This window comes from Bison bison, unplaced genomic scaffold (assembly GCF_000754665.1).
Source record: "Bison bison bison isolate TAMUID 2011002044 unplaced genomic scaffold, Bison_UMD1.0 scf7180017864105, whole genome shotgun sequence".
NCBI classification, from domain to species: Eukaryota; Metazoa; Chordata; class Mammalia; order Artiodactyla; family Bovidae; genus Bison; species Bison bison.
Window position 1 is genome coordinate 3,413,379 of NW_011494677.1, and position 19,585 is coordinate 3,432,963.

Here is a 19,585-nt window from a genome sequence, read left to right on the forward strand (position 1 = left end):
GAAAAGTGAAAGTGAAGTCGCTCAGTCGTGTCCGACTCTTCGAGACCCCGTGGACTGCAGCCTACCAGGCTCCTCCGTCCATGGGATTTTCCAGGCAAGAGTGCTGGAGTGGGGTGCCATTGCCTTCTGAGCAACCCTAATTGGGAGTGGGCATTCTTATGCCCTTAACAAAAGAGGAAAATGAGGTCTAGTCAGAGAAAGTATGACAACTTGCTCAAGAACATACTTCAACAAGTATGTTCAACAACTCTGAGCCATAACCCCAAACCTTGTCTAAAGGCACTACAAGTAAAACAGGGAGCAGCACGTTATGCAGTACAGTTTATAAGCGCTAGAAGACAATGAAAGTGAGATATGTTTAGTGGGTGTGATCGTGCAACAATCACAGAGTCGTCTGATGCCCACCCCATAACTGTCTCCCACTGTCCTTTCCTAACAAGCCAGAGAACAGTACTAGGACTGCAGCAATAAGGTCCAGATTTCTTGTTTATTTATTTGGGTGCACCGGGCCTTAGTTGCAGCATGGGGATATTCGTTGCATCATGGGGGGTCTTTCATTGCAGTGCATGGAGTTTGAGTTGTGGTTCACAGGCTTAGTTACTCTAAGGCATGTGGGATCTTAGTTACCTGACCAGGGATCAAACTTGCATGCCCTGCATTGCAAGGCTCATTCTTAACCACTGGACCACCAGGGAAGTCCCTAGAGTCCAGATTTCTATGGAATGAAGCAAAGCACTATGGAATTTAACAATGCTTAGCAAATATTCTGACAGCTACAATTACAGCAGTAATTGTAATTGCAGTTATAGTTCCTCTGTCAATTACAACAGTAATTCTTTTTCCAGTAGCCCACTGTGGTCAGGTCCTGCCTCACCTGACCTCACCAAAACCTCACAAAGTAGTTTTGGTGCTTGAATGCTCAGTCACTCAGCTGTGTCCAACCCTTTGTGACCCCAAGGACTGCAGCCTACCAGGATCCTCTATCCATAGCATTTTTCCAGGCAAAAATACTGGAGTGGGTTGCCATTCCCTTTGATAGGCGATCTTTCTGACCCAAGGATGGAACTCATGTCTCCTCCATTGGCAGGTGGATTCTTTAGCACTTAGCCACCTGGGAAGCTCATTGGTTTTCGTACTTTTTAAGCAAAGTGATGTTGTCACAAGTCAGACTGTAAGTTTTCTGAAGCAGCATGACCCCTTCATTCTTACAGTGCTTTAAGAAGACGATGATAAGTGTTAGATAAAAGTGAAGATCTGTAACTGAATCCTAAACCCTGCAGGGATCCACAAACAGGAACTAATTTCACCCAAACCTGTGTAATTGCTGACTTCTTATGTCCTCGAGTAGTAAATCTCCAACTGTGCTTCCTAAACTAGTGGCCTCAGCATCGCCTGGAAATGCTAATACTTGGCTCCATCCTAGACCTATAGAATCAAAAATCCTGGGATGGGACCCAGCAATCTGTGTTGAACAAGCCCTCCACATGTATTTGATACACACTCAAGTTTGAAAACCACCAACCAAAGGAGAATAACAGTCTAATAACCCAGTTTCTAAAAAAGGGGAGGGGCAGGGACAGAATAGCCGTTGAATTACAATGCTAGGTAACAGTCAAATGAATATTCAAAATATTCAAATATTCCAGAATATGGAATCAGAAATATGCTGCCTATTTTGACAAATAGATTCTCGTTCTTAAAATAAAAAATATATATCTCTGAATTATGCAGGCCATTGGGGATTTACCTTAACTGCTAGGAAATTTGGTCTCTAAATGCCTGGCTGTTCTGTGCTTTTGTTTCTCAAAAGCCATTTTTTATTTTTTACATGATGTTAGATTACCCATTTCTAATGTAAAAACTTTATTTTATGGAATAAAATTATGCTTAGGAAGGTCAAACATTTGTTACTACCTTATAAAATACATTATATATGAAATCAGGATAAGCTAAGATGATAGAAAGGAAAGAAAGAAAGAGAAAGAAGGTTGATGCATGGGACCCTTTATCTCTATAGTAATTTTCACTAGAGAAAATCTGAAGTCTCCATGGACCCTCAAATTTTGCCTCTGCTACCTTGTCAACTACATAAGAGTAAGCAGTAAGCTGTAAATAAATGTGCTCAATAAATGTTTGTGGAATGAAAGAATGAAATCCATGATGTGGGATATTTTTCATTTGAGACTCAGACTTACAAATGAGCTCTAGAGAAGGTTTCCTGAGTCAGAAAAGAGAAGCTGCCAAATGAGAAACGATTCTTCACCAGGGTAGGGTAAAACTTTTCCTGTACACTTTTAAATTCTAAACTGGCATTGGTGGATTAAACTGACAAAAAGCCAGTTTAACAGGAGAATAGATCAACAAATCTTATTCATGTTTTAAATTTTTATGTGCAGGGGGGCTTCACAGGAAAGAAGTGAAAAAAAGTGTCAGGCTTGAGAGCTTATATACCATTTAAAGAAAGGGTGATAAATTATATTGAAGTGACTAGATGAAGGAAAAGGGGTTTGAGTTTCTAGAGGCAGTAAACTGTGAAAAGGTAAGTTACGGGGAAGCTAGTGGAAGAGAATGATAATTTAAATAATCTGTGCAGACTTGTCTCAGGTCTGAGGTTCCATCTCTAGTAATAACGGTGGTGGTTCTCCTCCTAGTTTGGGAGAGGGGAACCAGAAGTGTTCACACAGGGAAAAGGATGCTTTGTTTCTTTAGGCAGACAGGGGGAAGGCAGAACTCTTCCTGGGTTTGCTTTTTCTCAACTGCTTTCAGATCAAAATAATCCTTACACCAAAGTGGCATATTTGGGGGTGGCAATTCTGACCCCATATTCTATGATTAAATTCCAGAAGGACAATTGGAATCCCTAAAGGATGATGCCATCAAAGTTCTGCATTTGTCATGTCAGCAGCAGATCTGGAAGACCCAGCAGGGGTCACAGGACTGGAAAAGGTCAATCCTCATCCCAATTCCCAAGAAGGGCAGCACCAAAGAATATGCTAATCATCAGACAATTGCACTCATCTCCCATGCTCGTAAGGTTATGTTTAAAATCTTGTATTCTAGGCTTCAGGATTATGTGAATCAAGAAGTTCCAGATGTCCAAGATGGGTTTAGAAAAGGAAGAGGAACTAGAGATCAAATTGCCAACATTTGCTGGATTAAAGAAAAAGCAAGGGGATTTCAGAAAAATTTTGTTTCATCGACTACACAAAAACCTTTGACTGTACGGATCATGACAAACTGTGGAAAGCTCTTAGATAGATGGGAATACCAGACCATCTTACCTGTCTCCTGAGAAACCTGTATGTGGGTCAAAAGCACCAGTTAGAACCCTGTACAGAACCACTAATTGGTTCAAGATGGAGAAAGGAGTATGACAGGGCTGTCTGCTGTCACCCTGTTTGTTTAATCCACACGCTGAGCACATCATGAGAAATGCCAGGCTGGATGAGTTAAAAGCTGGAATCACAATAGGCAGAGAAATAACAACAACCTCAGATATGTGGATGATACCACTTTAATGGCAGAAGGTGAAGAGGAACTAAAGAGTCTCTTGATGATGGTGAAGGAGGAAAGTGGAAGAGCCAACTTAAAACTAAATAGTAAAAAACTAAGATCATGGCATCTTGGCCCCATTACTTCATGGCAAACAGAAGGGAAAAAGGTGGAAGTAGTGACAGATTTCCTCTTCTTGGGCTCCAAAATCACTGCAGACTGTGACTGCAGCCATGAAATCAGAAGACAATTTCTTCTTGGCAGGAAAGCAATGATAAACCTAGACAGTGTGTTGAAAAGCAGAGATATTACTCTGCCGACAAAGGTCTGTATAGTCAAGGCTATGGTCTTCCCAGTGGTCATGTACAGTTGCGAGAGCTGGACCATAAAGAAGGCAGAACACCAAAGAATTGACGCCTTTGAACTGTGGTGCTGGAGAAGACGCCTGAAAGTCCCTTGGGCAGCAAGGAGATCAAACCAGTCAATCTGAAGGGATATCAACACTGAATATTCACTGGAAGGACTGATGTTGAAGCTGAAACTCCAGTATTTTGGTTATCTGATGCAAAGAGATGACTCATTGGAAAAGTCCCTGAGGCTGGGAAAGATTGAGGGCAGAAGAGAAAGGGGCATCAGAGAATGAAATGGCTGGACAGCATTACCCATGCAATGATCATGAACTTGGGCAAACTCCAGGAGGTTGTGAGGGACAGGGAGGCCTGGTGTGCTGCAGTCCATGGGGTTGCAAAGAGTTGGACACAACTGGGCACCTGAAGGACAACAACATTCTGACCCCTTTACCGGAATCTTTGAGCTGGGTGAAGAGAATGCTCCTCCTTGCTGATTCTCTTGTGTGTTCCTGAGTGCATTCTCCTTCACGATCTAGAACCCTGCCTGTTCAGGCTACAATGGCTCAAAAAGAACTATGGCAACGTTATGGCCTCTCCTTCCCACCCCTGTTCTACATCACATGAAAAACTGGGGCAAAAGAGAGATGGTCTGTCAAGTGGGTGGGTCCTAGAGTAGGTTACAAACCCAAGACTCCAAGTATATCATGTGGAATTAAATGTGCTATGGAATTGTAAGCAAGTTGTTTCAGCATTCATAAGCTTTCATCGATTTCTCTGATGCTGTACTTTTCTGCTATTAGAAGAAGCGGCAGGGGGAAGGGAGGAAAGAAAAGACAGCTCACAAAAAACGAAGCCATCCCCTTGCGCGGAGTGTGGGCAGGAGGTTAATTTTACACTGCAGCTAAAGAAGGACGAGGAATGTCCTGGTAGGCTGGAGAGTGGGTGGGTGCCAGATGTCTCACTCTGCCTTTTAGAAACATACGTTGGAAAGTGGAGTCCTGAACGTGCTGCCCCCATGAGATGCGAAGCAGCAAAGAGGCCTGCAAGGAGGGAACACAGACAAAAAAAGAACTAGGCCAACCACAATTAGACGAAATTAACTGAGAAAATGCCAGAGGACTTGATCCTCTCTTTTCTCCGTTTCTCTGACAGAATTTTACAATTAAAGACACAATTATTCTCTTGTTTGATTTGTTCTTCTCCTAACTGTTCTTTGGACTCTTTCATCAAGATGGTCCCCATACATCCGGCAAATTCTAATTATCAGATTATTATATCAGACAAAGGCAGATTGCTCTGAATGGGGGTGGCCAGAAATTCGAACTTTCACAGGCAATGCCAGGCACTTTCAAGTTAACTTTGCCTCTGTCATGCTCCCCTTTTTCAAGGCCCTCAAGATACAATCCGTTTGCTTTACAAATCTTAAATCTCCATTTTGATGGAGATAGGATGCAACAGAATGGATGCCACTGGTAATGATTCAAAAAGAACTCTGAAATTCTGGGATGATAATTCACGGCTCTCGGTACCAGCAAATGCTACTGGAGTCAGGAACAGAAATTCAAATAGAAAGAAATACAACTTCATCCTCATGACATCCACTTCAGGTCAGTAATTAAACAGATTTCCTCACTTTCCAATGAAGACATCCAGATTCACAAAAGGGGCTTGTGGGTATTCTGATTTTGTGTAAGAGCCAGAAGCCCGCAGGACAAATGCATTATTTAATTCTCTACTATCACACACTCAACAGCTTTTTTTGGACTCTAGACATCAATTTGTTCCAATATTAAAGGCCCCAGTGGTAAAAAGATATGAAAATATTCAAAGTAAACTAATGCCTCTGAAACTCTTGGATCAGAATACTAATGCCTCCATCTGAAGAGGCCTAAGTCTGTTATCTTTCCATTAGAAACCTTTCACACAAGTCCATTTGGACAATAAATACCTGCAGCTCATGGACAGTAATATCCATTTATTTTTCTATGTAATGCCCTTCTTTGTCGGCATATCTTAAGCAGAATCATCAGTGACACTTTTTTTTTTTTAGCCTTAAATTCTAAAGAAGTCAAAGAAAGCTACTACTATGTCTCTTTTTATCTAACTTTGGTTGGTAATTAGGATAACATCATGTGGATTAGGTGCTTGAAAATGTGGTTAATAAAGGAAATTAGAAATCTCTTCTACACACAAACACACTGAAACTGGAAGCAACTAAATTAAATACATACGGGGCATTGTAACTCAGAGCATCAGTTCAGATGTTAATTACATAAATATTTAGTGATTGCTCTGTGCTCAGGACTTCCCTGGTGGCTCAGATGGTAAATCATCTGCCTACAATGCGGGAGACTCGGGTTTAATCCCTAAGTCAGGAAGATCTCCTGGAGAAGGAAATGGTAACCCACTCCAAATATTCTTGCCTGAAAAATCCCACGGATGGAGGAGCCTGACAGACTACAGTCCATGGGGTCACAAAGAGTCGTACACGACTGAGCGACTTCACTTTCTTTCTTTCTGTGCTCAGTTGGTAAAGAATCCACCTGCAATGTAGGAGATCCTGTTCGATTCCTGGGTCGGAAAGATCTGCTGGAGAAGGGATAGGCTATGCACACCAGTATTCTTGGTCTTCCCTTGTGGCTCAGCTGGCAAAGAATCCACCAGGAATACAGGAAACCTGGGTTCGATCCTGGATTGGGAAGATCCCCTGGAGAAGGGAAAGGCTACCCACTCCAGTATTCTGGCCTGGAAAATTCCATGGACTGTATGGTCCATGGGGTCGCAAAGAGTCAGACCCGACTGAGTGACTTTCACTTTCGCTTTTCACTTCCTGTGCCAGGCACTGAACACTGACCTTTGTTTCCTTTGGTTTTTTGTTTTTAAAGGGTTTCCAACGTGGACCATTTTTAAAGTCTTTATTGAATCTGTTCCAAGATTGCTTCTGTTTCATGTTTTGTTTTTTTGGCCCCAAAGCATGCAGCATCCCAGCTCCCCAACCAGGGATCAAATCTACACCCCCTCAGTTGGAAGGAGTCTTAACCACCGGACCACCAGCAAAGTCCCTGAACATTGCACTTTGAATTGGGTAGGTAACCATCATGTTGATTAACAGCTCACCACATAGGGAGAAGTAACTTATATAACTCTTGAGTTAAACAAATGTGTTAAACTAGTGCTCACTGCCTGAGAGTGGGGATAAAGGAAGAAGGGATCACAGGGGGTGTGAAAGGCTTCACAAAGAAAGCTCCAAGCTTGGTTTGCTGCCAAGCAGGAAGTGGCTTTCCCTTACACTTCAGATTTCTTCTCCTAATATCATGGTGTGCAGAGCCAGGGGCACTGGGAGAGAGAACTCAGCTATCAGAAAGACTAAAGGCACAGGACTCTCAGGGACGGATCCAGAGAGTTCCAGCACCAAGTGCAGATTTATAGTGACCTACATTTGGTAATAAGAGGGAAGAGAAAGAAGCATCATAGCAGGACCCAGATCCACAGGGACTCCCAGACAAGAACATGGAAAGACCAAGTCACATAGCAGCGTACCGCTTAAGAGCGTAAGGATGGATAAACAAGGGCCTACGGCATGGCATAGGGAGCTACTGGTTTGGCCAAAAGTTCTTTCGGGTTTTCCGGTAAGCAGGAAAACGTGAACTAATATTTTGGTCAACTGAATACATTCACTATCCTATGATAAACTGTAATGGAAAAGAATATGAAAAAGTATGTATGTATAACTGCATCACTTTACTGTACAGCAGAAACTAATAGCACTGTGAATCAACTGTACTTCAATGAAGTTTAAAAAAATAACAATTCAGTCTATACCAAAGAAACAAAAAAGATGAGTATGAAGAGGTGAAAATTCCAGAAGGTTACTCTTGGGGTTGGAATTTAGTTCAACCTCTCATGTGACCTTGGCACATCCTTTTGCCTCTCTATGCCTGTTTCTTCATTTATAAAATTAAGATAGCAATACTGTCTACTGCTTTGGACTATGGTCAAGACAAAATATCTTAATGCATTTAAGAACTTAAAATTATGCCTAGTACCTAGAAACTATTTAGGACGGATCTGCTAATAAATGAACTATTCACTTAGTCTCCTAGTTGATACAGATTATTACCAATGTCTTATTGAGGAAAGGCAGATTGCTTTCAGAAATGACAGTAGTTGATCTTCATTTGCTGGTCAGGATATTTGATATCAGTATTTAGCTCTCCCTAGAGAATGTAGATAATAATAGTACTTGTTTCATAAGGCATCAGAAGCATTATTACTTTATCATTAGACATACTCAAAAGCATTTTTGCCTGTCTAATTTCTAAGCTAAAGAACCACCTGAGGTGTTGTTATAGGTATTGATATTATAAATTGCTAAGAGTAAGCCCAGAAGAGGAAATCTCAGATTAAGTATATGGCCAGCTGTCTTACAGAGGATTGTTTTCTTTCTTTGTAGAGGACAGCACTGGTCTTTTTTGGGTAAGGCACAAATCATGTAAAAAATGGTCATCAGAAGTGCCAAGGAGGGGTTTTCCCAGGTGGTCCAGACTTTGCCTTCCAATGCAAGAGGTGTGGGCTCAATCTCTGGTCAAGGAAATAAGATCCCACATGCCTTATAGCCAAAAAACCAAAACAGAAAACAGAAGCAATATACCAAATTCAATAAAGACTTAAAAAAAAAAAAAAAAAAAAACAAGAAGTGACAAGGAGGACATTCTTAGCACACCCTCAGAGTTCACGTGTGTGTGTTTTATCAATCCAGATGTATTCAGCACTTACTACAAGACATCTTGCTAAGTGCTATACAGGTTACATTTGCATTTTCTGCCCTCGAGGAGCTTAAATCTTAACTGAGGTATCATGTCTAGTGTAATACAACTCAACAAAAATGTGTCACTAATAGTTCCAGAAAAACACAGAATAATAGCCAGACTAGGGTATTTCATAAGAAAGAAATCAGCATGAGTCAAGACGGTCTAACAAAGCGTTGTGGAGAAGAAAAGAGAAAAGATTCCAGGACCAACCCGATGCCTGTGGATTTCTCCCGACACCACCAAGCAATTCTCCAGCACCGGCTGGCTGTCCTATAATCTGACAACTACATACCCTGCGACAGCATTGCGTCCAACAGGTCAGGGCTCAGTCCCACGAGGCTGCCTCCCACTTCAGATGCCAGCTGCAAATACACAATGTTACCGGCACTTCTGATGAAACTCTTAAAGAGCTTCCCGCCAATGCCCTTCCTGCTGCTGCTAAGTCGCTTCAGTTGTGTCCGACTCTGAGCAACCCCATAGACGGCAGCCCACCAGCCTCCCCCGTCCCTGGGATTCTCCACGCAAGAACACAGGAGTGGGTTGCCATTTCCTTCTCCAATGCATGAAAATGAAAAGTGAAAGTGAAGTTGCTCAGTCGTGTCCGACTCTTAGCAACCCCATGGACTGCAGCCCACCAGGCTCCTCCATTCATGGGATTTTCCAGGCAAGAGTACTGGAGTGGGGTGCCATTGCCTTCTCCATGACCTTCCTGGGTTCAACTAATTTGATAAACTGATAACAAAATGTGCTGCTGTTACAGCTAAAAATTTCTGAAACAAGCAAAAGGGGAAGAGGCAGGAGGAGGATATTTTGGAGAATGCTGGAAAAATGCTTTAAACATGACAGGACTTTTAAACAGAAAAAAAGTTCAGACACTCACAGACAGAGGAGTATTATTTCCTGGGAGGATACTGTTGAATTTCTTCATCTTCTGATGTCCTCCTATAACTGGTTTAAGACTAATTATAGAAGCAGAGAAAAGACTTGGAACTAGATTTTCTGAAAAATCTCACATCTAGATGGAGCAGAGGGAGTGATTAATTAATCCTCTAATTTTTTCTCTCCCTGCCATGTCAGTATCCACAACTCAGCTCACCCAAAAAATCTACTGTTTTAATTGCAATTGCCCATTAATTGGGCATTATTGCCCAAAAGATACATTTGCAAGCACTTTAAATGTCATTTAAGCCTTATAATATCTCCAGAAAGACATCAGTATTTTCTCCATTTTGCACATGAGGTAACAAGCTTAGAAAGACTTTAGGATCAAAAAAGAATACATGTTAGTATTGGGTTGACCAAAAAGTTCATGTGGGTTTTTCTGGTAACATCTTATGAAAAAACTTCAATGAACCTTTTGTTCAACCCAATAGAAGAATTCTAACACAGTTCCAAAGCCTGAGCTGTCACACTTGGGCTCTCCTAGGCCCATTCCTTTACATAGCTGATAAGAATTTTGTAATTTGAACTTTGTGGTTGAACTTGAAGCTCTCTACCAAACAACTAGTGATTTCTCCTTGAGCAAATCACTTAACCTCTCCGATTGCTGCATTTTTCATACATAAAAGGAGAGCTCATCAATTCATCAAGCATTTAGGAGGCATTTAGGACGTTTGGAGATGAGCATTTTTAAAATACTTATATCTACTAAACACTTAGCAATTCCACTTGTTTGATATATGACCTCAATTTTCTCCACCTCGTGCTATTGTGAAAATAGGAGTATTTACTTCACACAGTATGTGTGTGTGTGTCTGTGTGTGTGTGCATAAATTCAATGAGCTATTACACAGCACTTAGAATTACCTGGCTGACACAAAGTAATCATACCATAATGTTCATTCTTAGCTCTGAGGATGATGGAAACAATGATAACAGCGCAAGTGCTGGTAATGATGCTAAGTGTTATCAATACCAGCCCAGAAACCTCCATATCTCTGTGCAAAAATAAAAGAGACTCATGCTTGTGAAAGCATACACAGCAGAAGATAGTGCACAAATAGTATTTCCCATTTATTTTCAAGGTAAATTTTACAGACAATGACGATTGTGTCAGGGAAGAAGCGATCAAGCCAAAATGGACTATTATTCACTGTCTCAGACAAGAAGGCATTAGATACGAAGAACTAATTGGGCTTCCTGCGTAAGTTAAATGATTTTGTCATCAACAAATATCTGACTGTGGCTCAGATCATGAAATCTTTATTGCAAAATTCAGACTTAAATTGAAGAAAGTAGGAAAAACCACTAGGACATTCAAAGTGAAAGTTGCTCAGTAGTGTCCAATTCTTTGCAATTCTGTGGATTACACACACACACACATAATTCTCCAACAGAATACTGGAGTGGGTAGTCGTTCCTTTCTCCAGGGGATATTCCCAACCCAGGGAGCAAACCCAGGTCTCCTGCATTGCAGGCAAATTCTTTACCAGCTGAGCCATTAAGGATACCCAAGAATACTGGAGAGGGCAGCCTACCACTTCTCTAGCAGATCTTCCTGACCCAGGAATCAAACCAGGGTCTCCTGCTTTGCAGAAGGATTCTTTACCAGCTGATGACCTAAACCAAATCCCTTAGAATTATGCAGTGGAAGTGACAAATAGATTCAAGGGATTAGATCTGGTAGACAGAGTGTCTGAAGAACTCTGGATGGAGGTTTGTAACATTACACAGGAGGCAGTGATCAAAATCATCCCCAAGAAAAACAAATGCAAAAAGGCAAAATGGTTGTCTGAGGAGGCCTTACAAATAGCTAAGAAAAGAACAGAAGTGAAAGGCAAAGGAGAAAAGCTCTGAGGATGTGAACCACGTGAATGAAGAGTTCCAAAGAACAGCAAGGAAAGATAAGAAAGCCTTCCTAAGTGATTAACGCAAAGAACGAAGAATACAATAGAATGGGAAAGACAAGAGATCTCTTCAAGAAAATTATAGATACCAAGGGAACATTTCATGCAAAGATGGGCACAATTAAGGACAGAAATGGTATGGACCTAACAGAAGCAGAAGATATTAAGAAGAGGTGGTAAGAATACACAGAAGAACTATACAAAAGACACCTTCATGACCCAGAAAACCTAGAACCAGACATCCTGAAATGCAAAGTCAAGTGGGCCTTAGGAAACATTACTATGAACAAAGCTAGTGGAGGTGACAGAATTCCAGCTGAGCTATTCTGAATCCTAAAAGACGATGTTGTTAAAGTGCTGCACTCAATATGCCAGCAAATTTGAAAACTCAGCAGTGGCCACAGGACTGAAAAGGGCAGTTTTCATTCCAATCCCAAAGAAAGGCAATGCCAAAGAATGTTGAAAATACTGCACAACTGTACTCATCTCCCCGATAGCAAAGTAATGCTCAAAATTCTCCAAGTGACGCTTCAACAGTACATGAACCAAGAACTTCCAGATGTTCAAGCTGGATTTAGAAAAGGTAGAGGAACCAGAGATCAAATTGCCAACATCCATTGGATCATAGAAAAAGGAAGAAAATTACAGAAAAATATATCCTTCTGCTTTATTGACTACGCTAAAGCCTTTGACTGTGTGCATCTCAACAAACTGCAAAATTCTTAAAGAGATAGGAGTAACAGACCACCTCACCTGCCTCCTGAGAAATCTGTTTGCAGGTCAAGAAGCAACAGTTAGAACCAGACATGGAACAATGGACTGGGTCCAAATTGGGAATGGAGTTCGTCAAAGCTGTATATTGTCACCATGCTTATTTAACTTATATGCAGAGTACATCATGTGAAATGCTGGGCTGGATAAAACATAAGCTGGAATCAAGATTGCCAAAAGAAATATCAATAACCTCAGATATGCAGATGACAGCATCCTTATGGCAGAAAGCAAAGAGGAACTAAAGAGCCTCTCGATAAAATTCAAAGAGGAGTGTGAAAAGTTGACTTAAAACTTAACATTAAAAAAATGAAGATCATGGCATGTGGTCACATCACTTCATGGCAAATAGATGGGGAAACAATGGAAACAGTGAGAGACTATTTTCTTGGGCTCCAAAATCACTGCAGATGGTGATTGCAGCCATGAAATTAAAAGAAGCTTGCTCCTTGAAAGAAAAGCTATGACCAACCTAGCATATTAAAAAGTAGGGACATTACTTTGCTGACAAAGGTCTGTCTAGTCAAAGCTACAGTTTTTCCCGTACTCCTGTGAGAACTGGACCATAAAGAAGGCTGAACACTGAAAAATGGAAGCTCTTGAGCTGTGGTGTTGGAGAAGACTCTTGAGAGTCCCTTGGACTTCAAGAAGATCAAACCAGTCCATCCCAAAGGAGATCAGTCCTGAATATTCATTGCAAGGACTGATGCTGAAGCTCAAACTCCAATCCTTTGGCCACCTCATGTGAAGAACTGACTGACTGGAGAAAAACCCTGATGCTGGAAAAGACTGAAGGCAGGAGGAGAAGGGGAAAACAGAGAATGAGATGGTTGGATGGCATCACCAAGTCAATGGACATGAGTTTGAGCAAACTCTGGTAGCTGGTGAAGGACAGGGAATCCTGGTGTGCTGGAGTCCATTGTATCGTTAAGGTTGGACATGATTGAGCAGCTAAACAACAACAAATATCTGACCTCAGACTCTACAAAGATAGGGAATGAGGTAAGAAATAGAAATCTTCATTAAAAAAGAAATTCCCTCTAGAAAATTGGTGCTGATGAACCTATCTGCTGGACACAAATAGAGATGCAGATACACAGAATGGACCTGTGAACACAGGGGAGGAAAGGGAGGGGGGAACAATCCAGAGACTAGCTTTGATATATATATATATCACCATGTGTAAAACAGACAGGTAGTGGAAGCTGCTGCATAGCACAGGGAGCTCAGTTCAGTGCTCTGTGATGACCTAGAGGGGTGGGAGTGAGGTTCAAGAGGGAAAGGATATAGGTAAACATACAGCTGATTCACTTTGTTACACAGCAGAAAAACAACATTGTTAACACAATTATACCCAACTAAAAAAAAATTTTTTTAAAGATCGGAAATGCCTGAAATTCAGAGAGGTCAAATGAGGCTCATTCATTTATTCATGAATTCTACATATATTTATTGAGTTCACCCAGGTATTTTGCGAGGGATTTTTAGAATTTTTTTTAAAAGAAGAATGTCAATTAGTGACATTGGATAAATGTAATTACTGTCTTTTTCGGTTGTTTTTTTTTTAACTTTTCAAAATTTGATCTTCTATATCTGATATCAAAATGAAACAAATACTCTGGGGGTTAAAGAACTAAATGACACATCAAATTTATGAATTAGCCACTCAAAAATCTAATGCTTATCTGTTTTTGAGCTGTGGACTCTTTTTAGTGTAAAAACAATGTAATATGTTATGCAAACTATATGCCAATAAAAAAAATTCTCAAAAATGTAGGAATCAAAACAAAAAACCACAAGTAAAATTTCTGCACATTGAAAATGCACGGAGTTACTTATAATGGTATTTTAAAACTGTCAATGCCTGAAAAACATGTTCACGGTGTACTAGGTAAATGCAAGCAAATTAGTGGTAAAGAGTCCATCTGCCAATACAGGAGATGAGGGTTCAATCTCTGGGTTGGGAAGATCCCCTGGAGAAGGAAATGGTAACCCACTCCAGTATTCTTGCCTGGGAAATTTCATGGACAAAGGAACCTGGCAAGCTACAGTCCATGGGGTCAAAAAAAAAAAAATCAGAAATGACTTAGCTACTAAGCAACAAATTATAATCATGATTATCACTTAGATTTCAGCTTTTTTTAAAAAAACTTTTTTATATACTTTCCAAATTTCTGAAATTAACTCTCAATTACAGAATTGTTAAAACTTTTATTGCTATTGTTAAAAAGCAAAGTAAGAACAATCATGAGATCAGAGAGACCAGTCAATGAAAGACTTTACATAAGGCATCAGAATAACCAGTAGTGTTTGCCAGTGGGGTCCATCCAAAAGGTTTCTGATTTAGCAGTTTCTCAAGTGACACTGTGGAGAAGGCAATGGCACCCCACTCCAGTATTCTTGCCTGGAAAATCCCATGGATGGAGGAGCCTGGTAGGCTGTAGTCCATGGGGTTGCTAAGAGTCAGACACGACTGAGTGACTTCACTTTCACTTTTTACTTTCATGCATTGAAGAAGGAAATGGCAACCCATTCCAGTGTTCTTGCCTGGAGAACCTGAGGAACAGGGGAGCCTGGTGGGCTGCCGTCTATGAGGTCGCACAAAGTCGGACATAACTGAAGCGACTTAGCAGCAGCAGCAGCAGCAGCAGCAAGTGGCACTGATGTTCCTATACTCTGAGGACCACACTTTAAACTACTGGCTAACAGGTAAGATCATGGACTTCTGAGCCAGACTATTTAGGGTTGAATCGCAGCATTGATGTTTCCTAAGTGTGTAAAAGTATCGTACTTAATCTCCAAACTTCAGTTCCTTCAACTGTAAAATAAAAACAGTGAGATTACATAATGGTACCTAACCCTCAAAACTGTTATTGGATTTCTAAGATTTATAGCCTTCATTTCTAAGCTGAATGAATTAACAGGTGTAAGAGACTCAGAATAACATTTATTATGGAGTAAATGTTACATGTATTATTTTAGTAGAAATGTAAATCTATCACTATTTCTATTTCACTAACAATGTCAAGTAACAGCGTTTTAAAATTTTATCACGTTTTGGAACATACTCATATTTGTTAATAATGCCTATTTTTCCAATCCTTCTGTAATTACTTGCCACAAAGCCATTCAGACTCTTCGAAAGAATTATCCTTACTGAAGGGCAGGGAGTGAATGAGGTCAGAGGGAGGGCCAGTTGAATAGTGGACCTATGAAGGGCTGGACGGTGGTACAAGGAAAGAAAGCTGGGACTCTATGCTCTGAAGTCAGTGGAAGAAATAGACAAGCACTGATGTACACATCACTGAGTCAGTGAGATGTAATTCACATGATACAGTGCTACCCCAGGATGAAAACATCACCCACAGCTAGCACGACTTCATAGTTTCTCATGCCAACTGGGACACATAGAGTGAGCAGACGGACTTCCCTCCTGGTCCAATGGTTAAGAATCCACCTACCAATGCAGGGGACGCGAGTTTGATCCCTGGTCTGGGAAGATCCTCCATGTCACAGGGCAATAAGCCCGTGCGTCACAACTACTGAGCCCATGCACTACAACTCCTGAAGACAGAGTGCCTTAGAGCCGGTGCTCTGCAGCAGGAGAGGCCACCGCAATGAGAAGTCTGCACACTGCAACTAGAGAAAAGCCCACACACAGCAACGAAGACCCAGTGCAGCCAAAAATGAATACATACATAACTAAAATTAAATCAAAAAATATTTTTAAGAAGTGAGCAGATACATGCATTAATATATGATATTTATTTTTCTCTTTTTTGTGGAATCTAGAAAAATGGCACCAATGAGCCTATTTCCAGGGCAGAAATAGAGATGCAGATGTAAAGAATGGATGTGTGGACACGGGTAAGAGAGGGTGGGATGAATTGGGACACTGATACTGACATAAACACACTACCATGTGTAAACTAGCTAGCTAGTGGAAGCTACTATAAGGCACAGAAAGCTTGGCTCTGTGGGTGGGTGGGAGGGAGGCTCAAGAGTGAGGGGATATATGTACACTTACAGCTCATTCACTTCTTTGCACAGCAGAAACAACACTGTAAAGCGATCATCCTCCAATTAAAACTAAAAGTGAGCAGAGGGCAGTAATATGAATGCCATAAAAGGTATACATGAGACTTCTAGGTATAGTACCTCCCTCCGCTCTTTGACATAAAAACCACCAAGTAAAAGTTCCTTATTCTTTTTTTATAGTCAAAAAGGATAATTTTTATGAGTTTTCTGTTACTTTGGGCACTTGGGTTTCTGATAAAGTCAGAGAAAGCAAGCTGTAGTTGAAGGTGATGGGATTCAGGACAGGCCATCCTAAATACGCCACTCTGGCATACTGATTATTTTGAATTAAAGTTACTTAAGAAACAGCTGATGCAAGAAGGTCACTCTGACCCTCCTTTGTCCCCCTGAAGGCTGCAAATAAATCTCCCCTGTGAAAGGTGCCCTTCCCATATGAGAAGGTATAGAAACATCCTTATCACCAGAAATAAGGAATTCAAGACCGAGAACTCTGTATTAACACACTTTGTTACTTCCTTATTAATTTACTACTCCAAAGCCACACTTCTTTCTCATGTCAATACTTCAGACATTTATTGTTTATTTGTCTAAAAATGTCTAAAAACAGCTGCCCACCCATGTCACTTCTTTTGAGTCTCACACTTCTGTGAGCTCCCATACATACAAAGTTTTCTTCTACTAATCTCTTAAATCAATTTCATCATTGGACCAAAGAACCTACAAAAGAAAAAAGGAAAAGATTTTCTACCCTACAATAGAACAGAAATTTGGAAGTCAGAGACCTAGGTTCAGGGTTAGACCAAGTCAGAAATGTTACACTATACTCCCAAATTCTAAATTTCTGTTGCCACTGATCTTCTTAAGGCTGAGATTATTCAAGGAAAGAGTTTCCTCCTCTAATTTGATTTCAGAAGATGAATGAGTTGGGGAGAATGCTCATTCTATGTGTTACTTGAGAGGGGAAAAGAAAATCAATCAGGCCCTTCTACAGAGACTAGGGGGAAATCTGCTACAATAGACTGATTACTTTCAGAGGGTAAGCATTCTTTGAATGTTCTGAGTAATCTCAGATGGAATGTGCTTCCAAACTGAAATTACCCAAGTCCCTTAAAGAGTTCACCACTTGGTTAAGTAGGAAGAAGTAGCAGACAATGTGAAGGGTATGAAGCTTACCATAAAAGCAAGCCCTGGAACACAGCGGTACTTAAGCAGGTCTGAAAGAAGACTGGGGAAATTGATGCTTCTTCCAATGATGCTTCCACACTAATTCACCTTCTGGCAAGAAGATGAACATTCAGAGATGGGGTAGGGAACGGTCCCCTCAAATGTTCGTTCTAAAGAAATTGAAATGTTAAAAGACTTCCCCTTCCTATAATAACAGCCCCAGTGGGTTTATGAGTGTGCACTCATAAACCTCTTAGGAACAACTGTTTAACAGCTTATACATGCTCTTCAAGAAAAAAATTGAAAAAAAAAAAAAAGAAACGGTCTCCTAAAATGCCTTTAAACACTAGATAAGAGGTAATAACAAATTAAATTATTTTATTAGGCTGTGACAAATAATTGCATTTTTTTCAATAAAATGTGTGTTTAAAGAATGAGGAAGGAAAATATATACAACAATCAATACCATCAATCTCCATATTTGAAGCAGTGAAGAATGTGACCTTTCTTTTCCTGTATTAAAACTTTAAAAAAAGTTCTACTGGAGTAAAGTTGATTTAAAATGCTTCCTTTAATTTCTTGTATCTCTATCTAAGAGAATCTACAAAGGGCATCCAACTCCAGTTTCTCTCTCCATGATGAAAGATGAATAGCGACTTCTGATACATCACCTTCAGGTACATTTACATATAGACTTTCATATGCAAATCAAGTTCTGTATTACACTCCAGGTGTTGACTTCATGGCAACTATCAAACCTCAAGGGAATAACATCAGAAAGCACCAATTCATTTTTAAAAAGTGCAGTTTTTAACCAAAATTTGTTAGACTAGAGAATACTTTCTAGTGTGAAGATACTACCATCAGCAGGCAAAGATGGGGAGCAGACACAAGGTAGTGAGTTCTTTCTTGATTAGCACTGGATATCTACCAGATTCCCATTGGAATCCATAATCTATACTTTGAGACTCATCAAAGAACTAAAGTCACCAACATCACTGATACCAAGCTGCATCATGATGGAGTGAGAAGATGTCTGGCAGTGAGCTTTTATGCTCCCATCTCATCTTCCTTTTTCCATTTATTCCAGTCTGAGCACGCCAGCTTCTGCGGCTACAGTAATTTAGTAATCTGTTGAGATTGCAACCCCTGCTGAATCTCCTCCACGTCCTTCCCCTAGAGACTGCCCCTCATTGCCACACACAGCAAACTGACTCATGAATACCAAAGTCTCTACATGCCCCAAGAAAGCAAATGCATAGGGACTTATTTTACAAGTATTGTTAGGATTCCCTCCTCGATAAGAAGAAGTAGGTTGTTCTTATTCAAATAAATAGTCTTTGGTCTTTAGTACCCAGAGAAAGAAACAGCTCACAATGCATGGTATGGCATAAAGAATATGTATATGGACTTTCCCGGTAGTCCAAGGGATAAAGACTCCATGCTCCCAATGCAGGGGCCCTGAGTTCGATCTCTGGTCGGGGACTAGATCCCACATGCCGCAACTAAAGACCCACACACCACACCAAAGACTGAAGGTCCCATGTGTGGCAACTAAGACCTGGCAAAGCCAAATAAGTATTTTTAAAAAGGACCAAAAAAAAAAAAAACTCAACAAAAAATTCATGCACACAAAGGAACTTAAAAATAATAATAATAATATGTATGGATATGGAGTCCAAAGCCACGGTGTCACTGCTCTCCTTTCCCAACTACTAGCTGTTAAATCAAAGACAAATTGCTCAACCTCTCTGAGCCTAACAGCTCCTATTATAAAATGGTGTTGTGATGTCTGAGTGTACTTCATCATTCACTTGTATCTGACCCTTTGCAATCCTTTGGGCTGTAGCCCACCAGGCAATTCTGTGCATAGAATTTCCCAGGCGAGAATACTGGAGTGGGTTGCCATTTCATTCTCCAGGAGATCTTCACTGACTCAGGGATCAAACCTGTGTCACCTGCATTACAAGTGAATTCTTTATCACTGAGCCATTAGGGAAGCCTGTAATACACTTTAAAATACTTAAGGAGTGAGGGAGGGAGGGAGGGAGGGAAGGAGGGAGGGAGAGAGGGACAGAGAGAGGCGGAGAGAGAGAGGAGGAGAGAGAGGAGG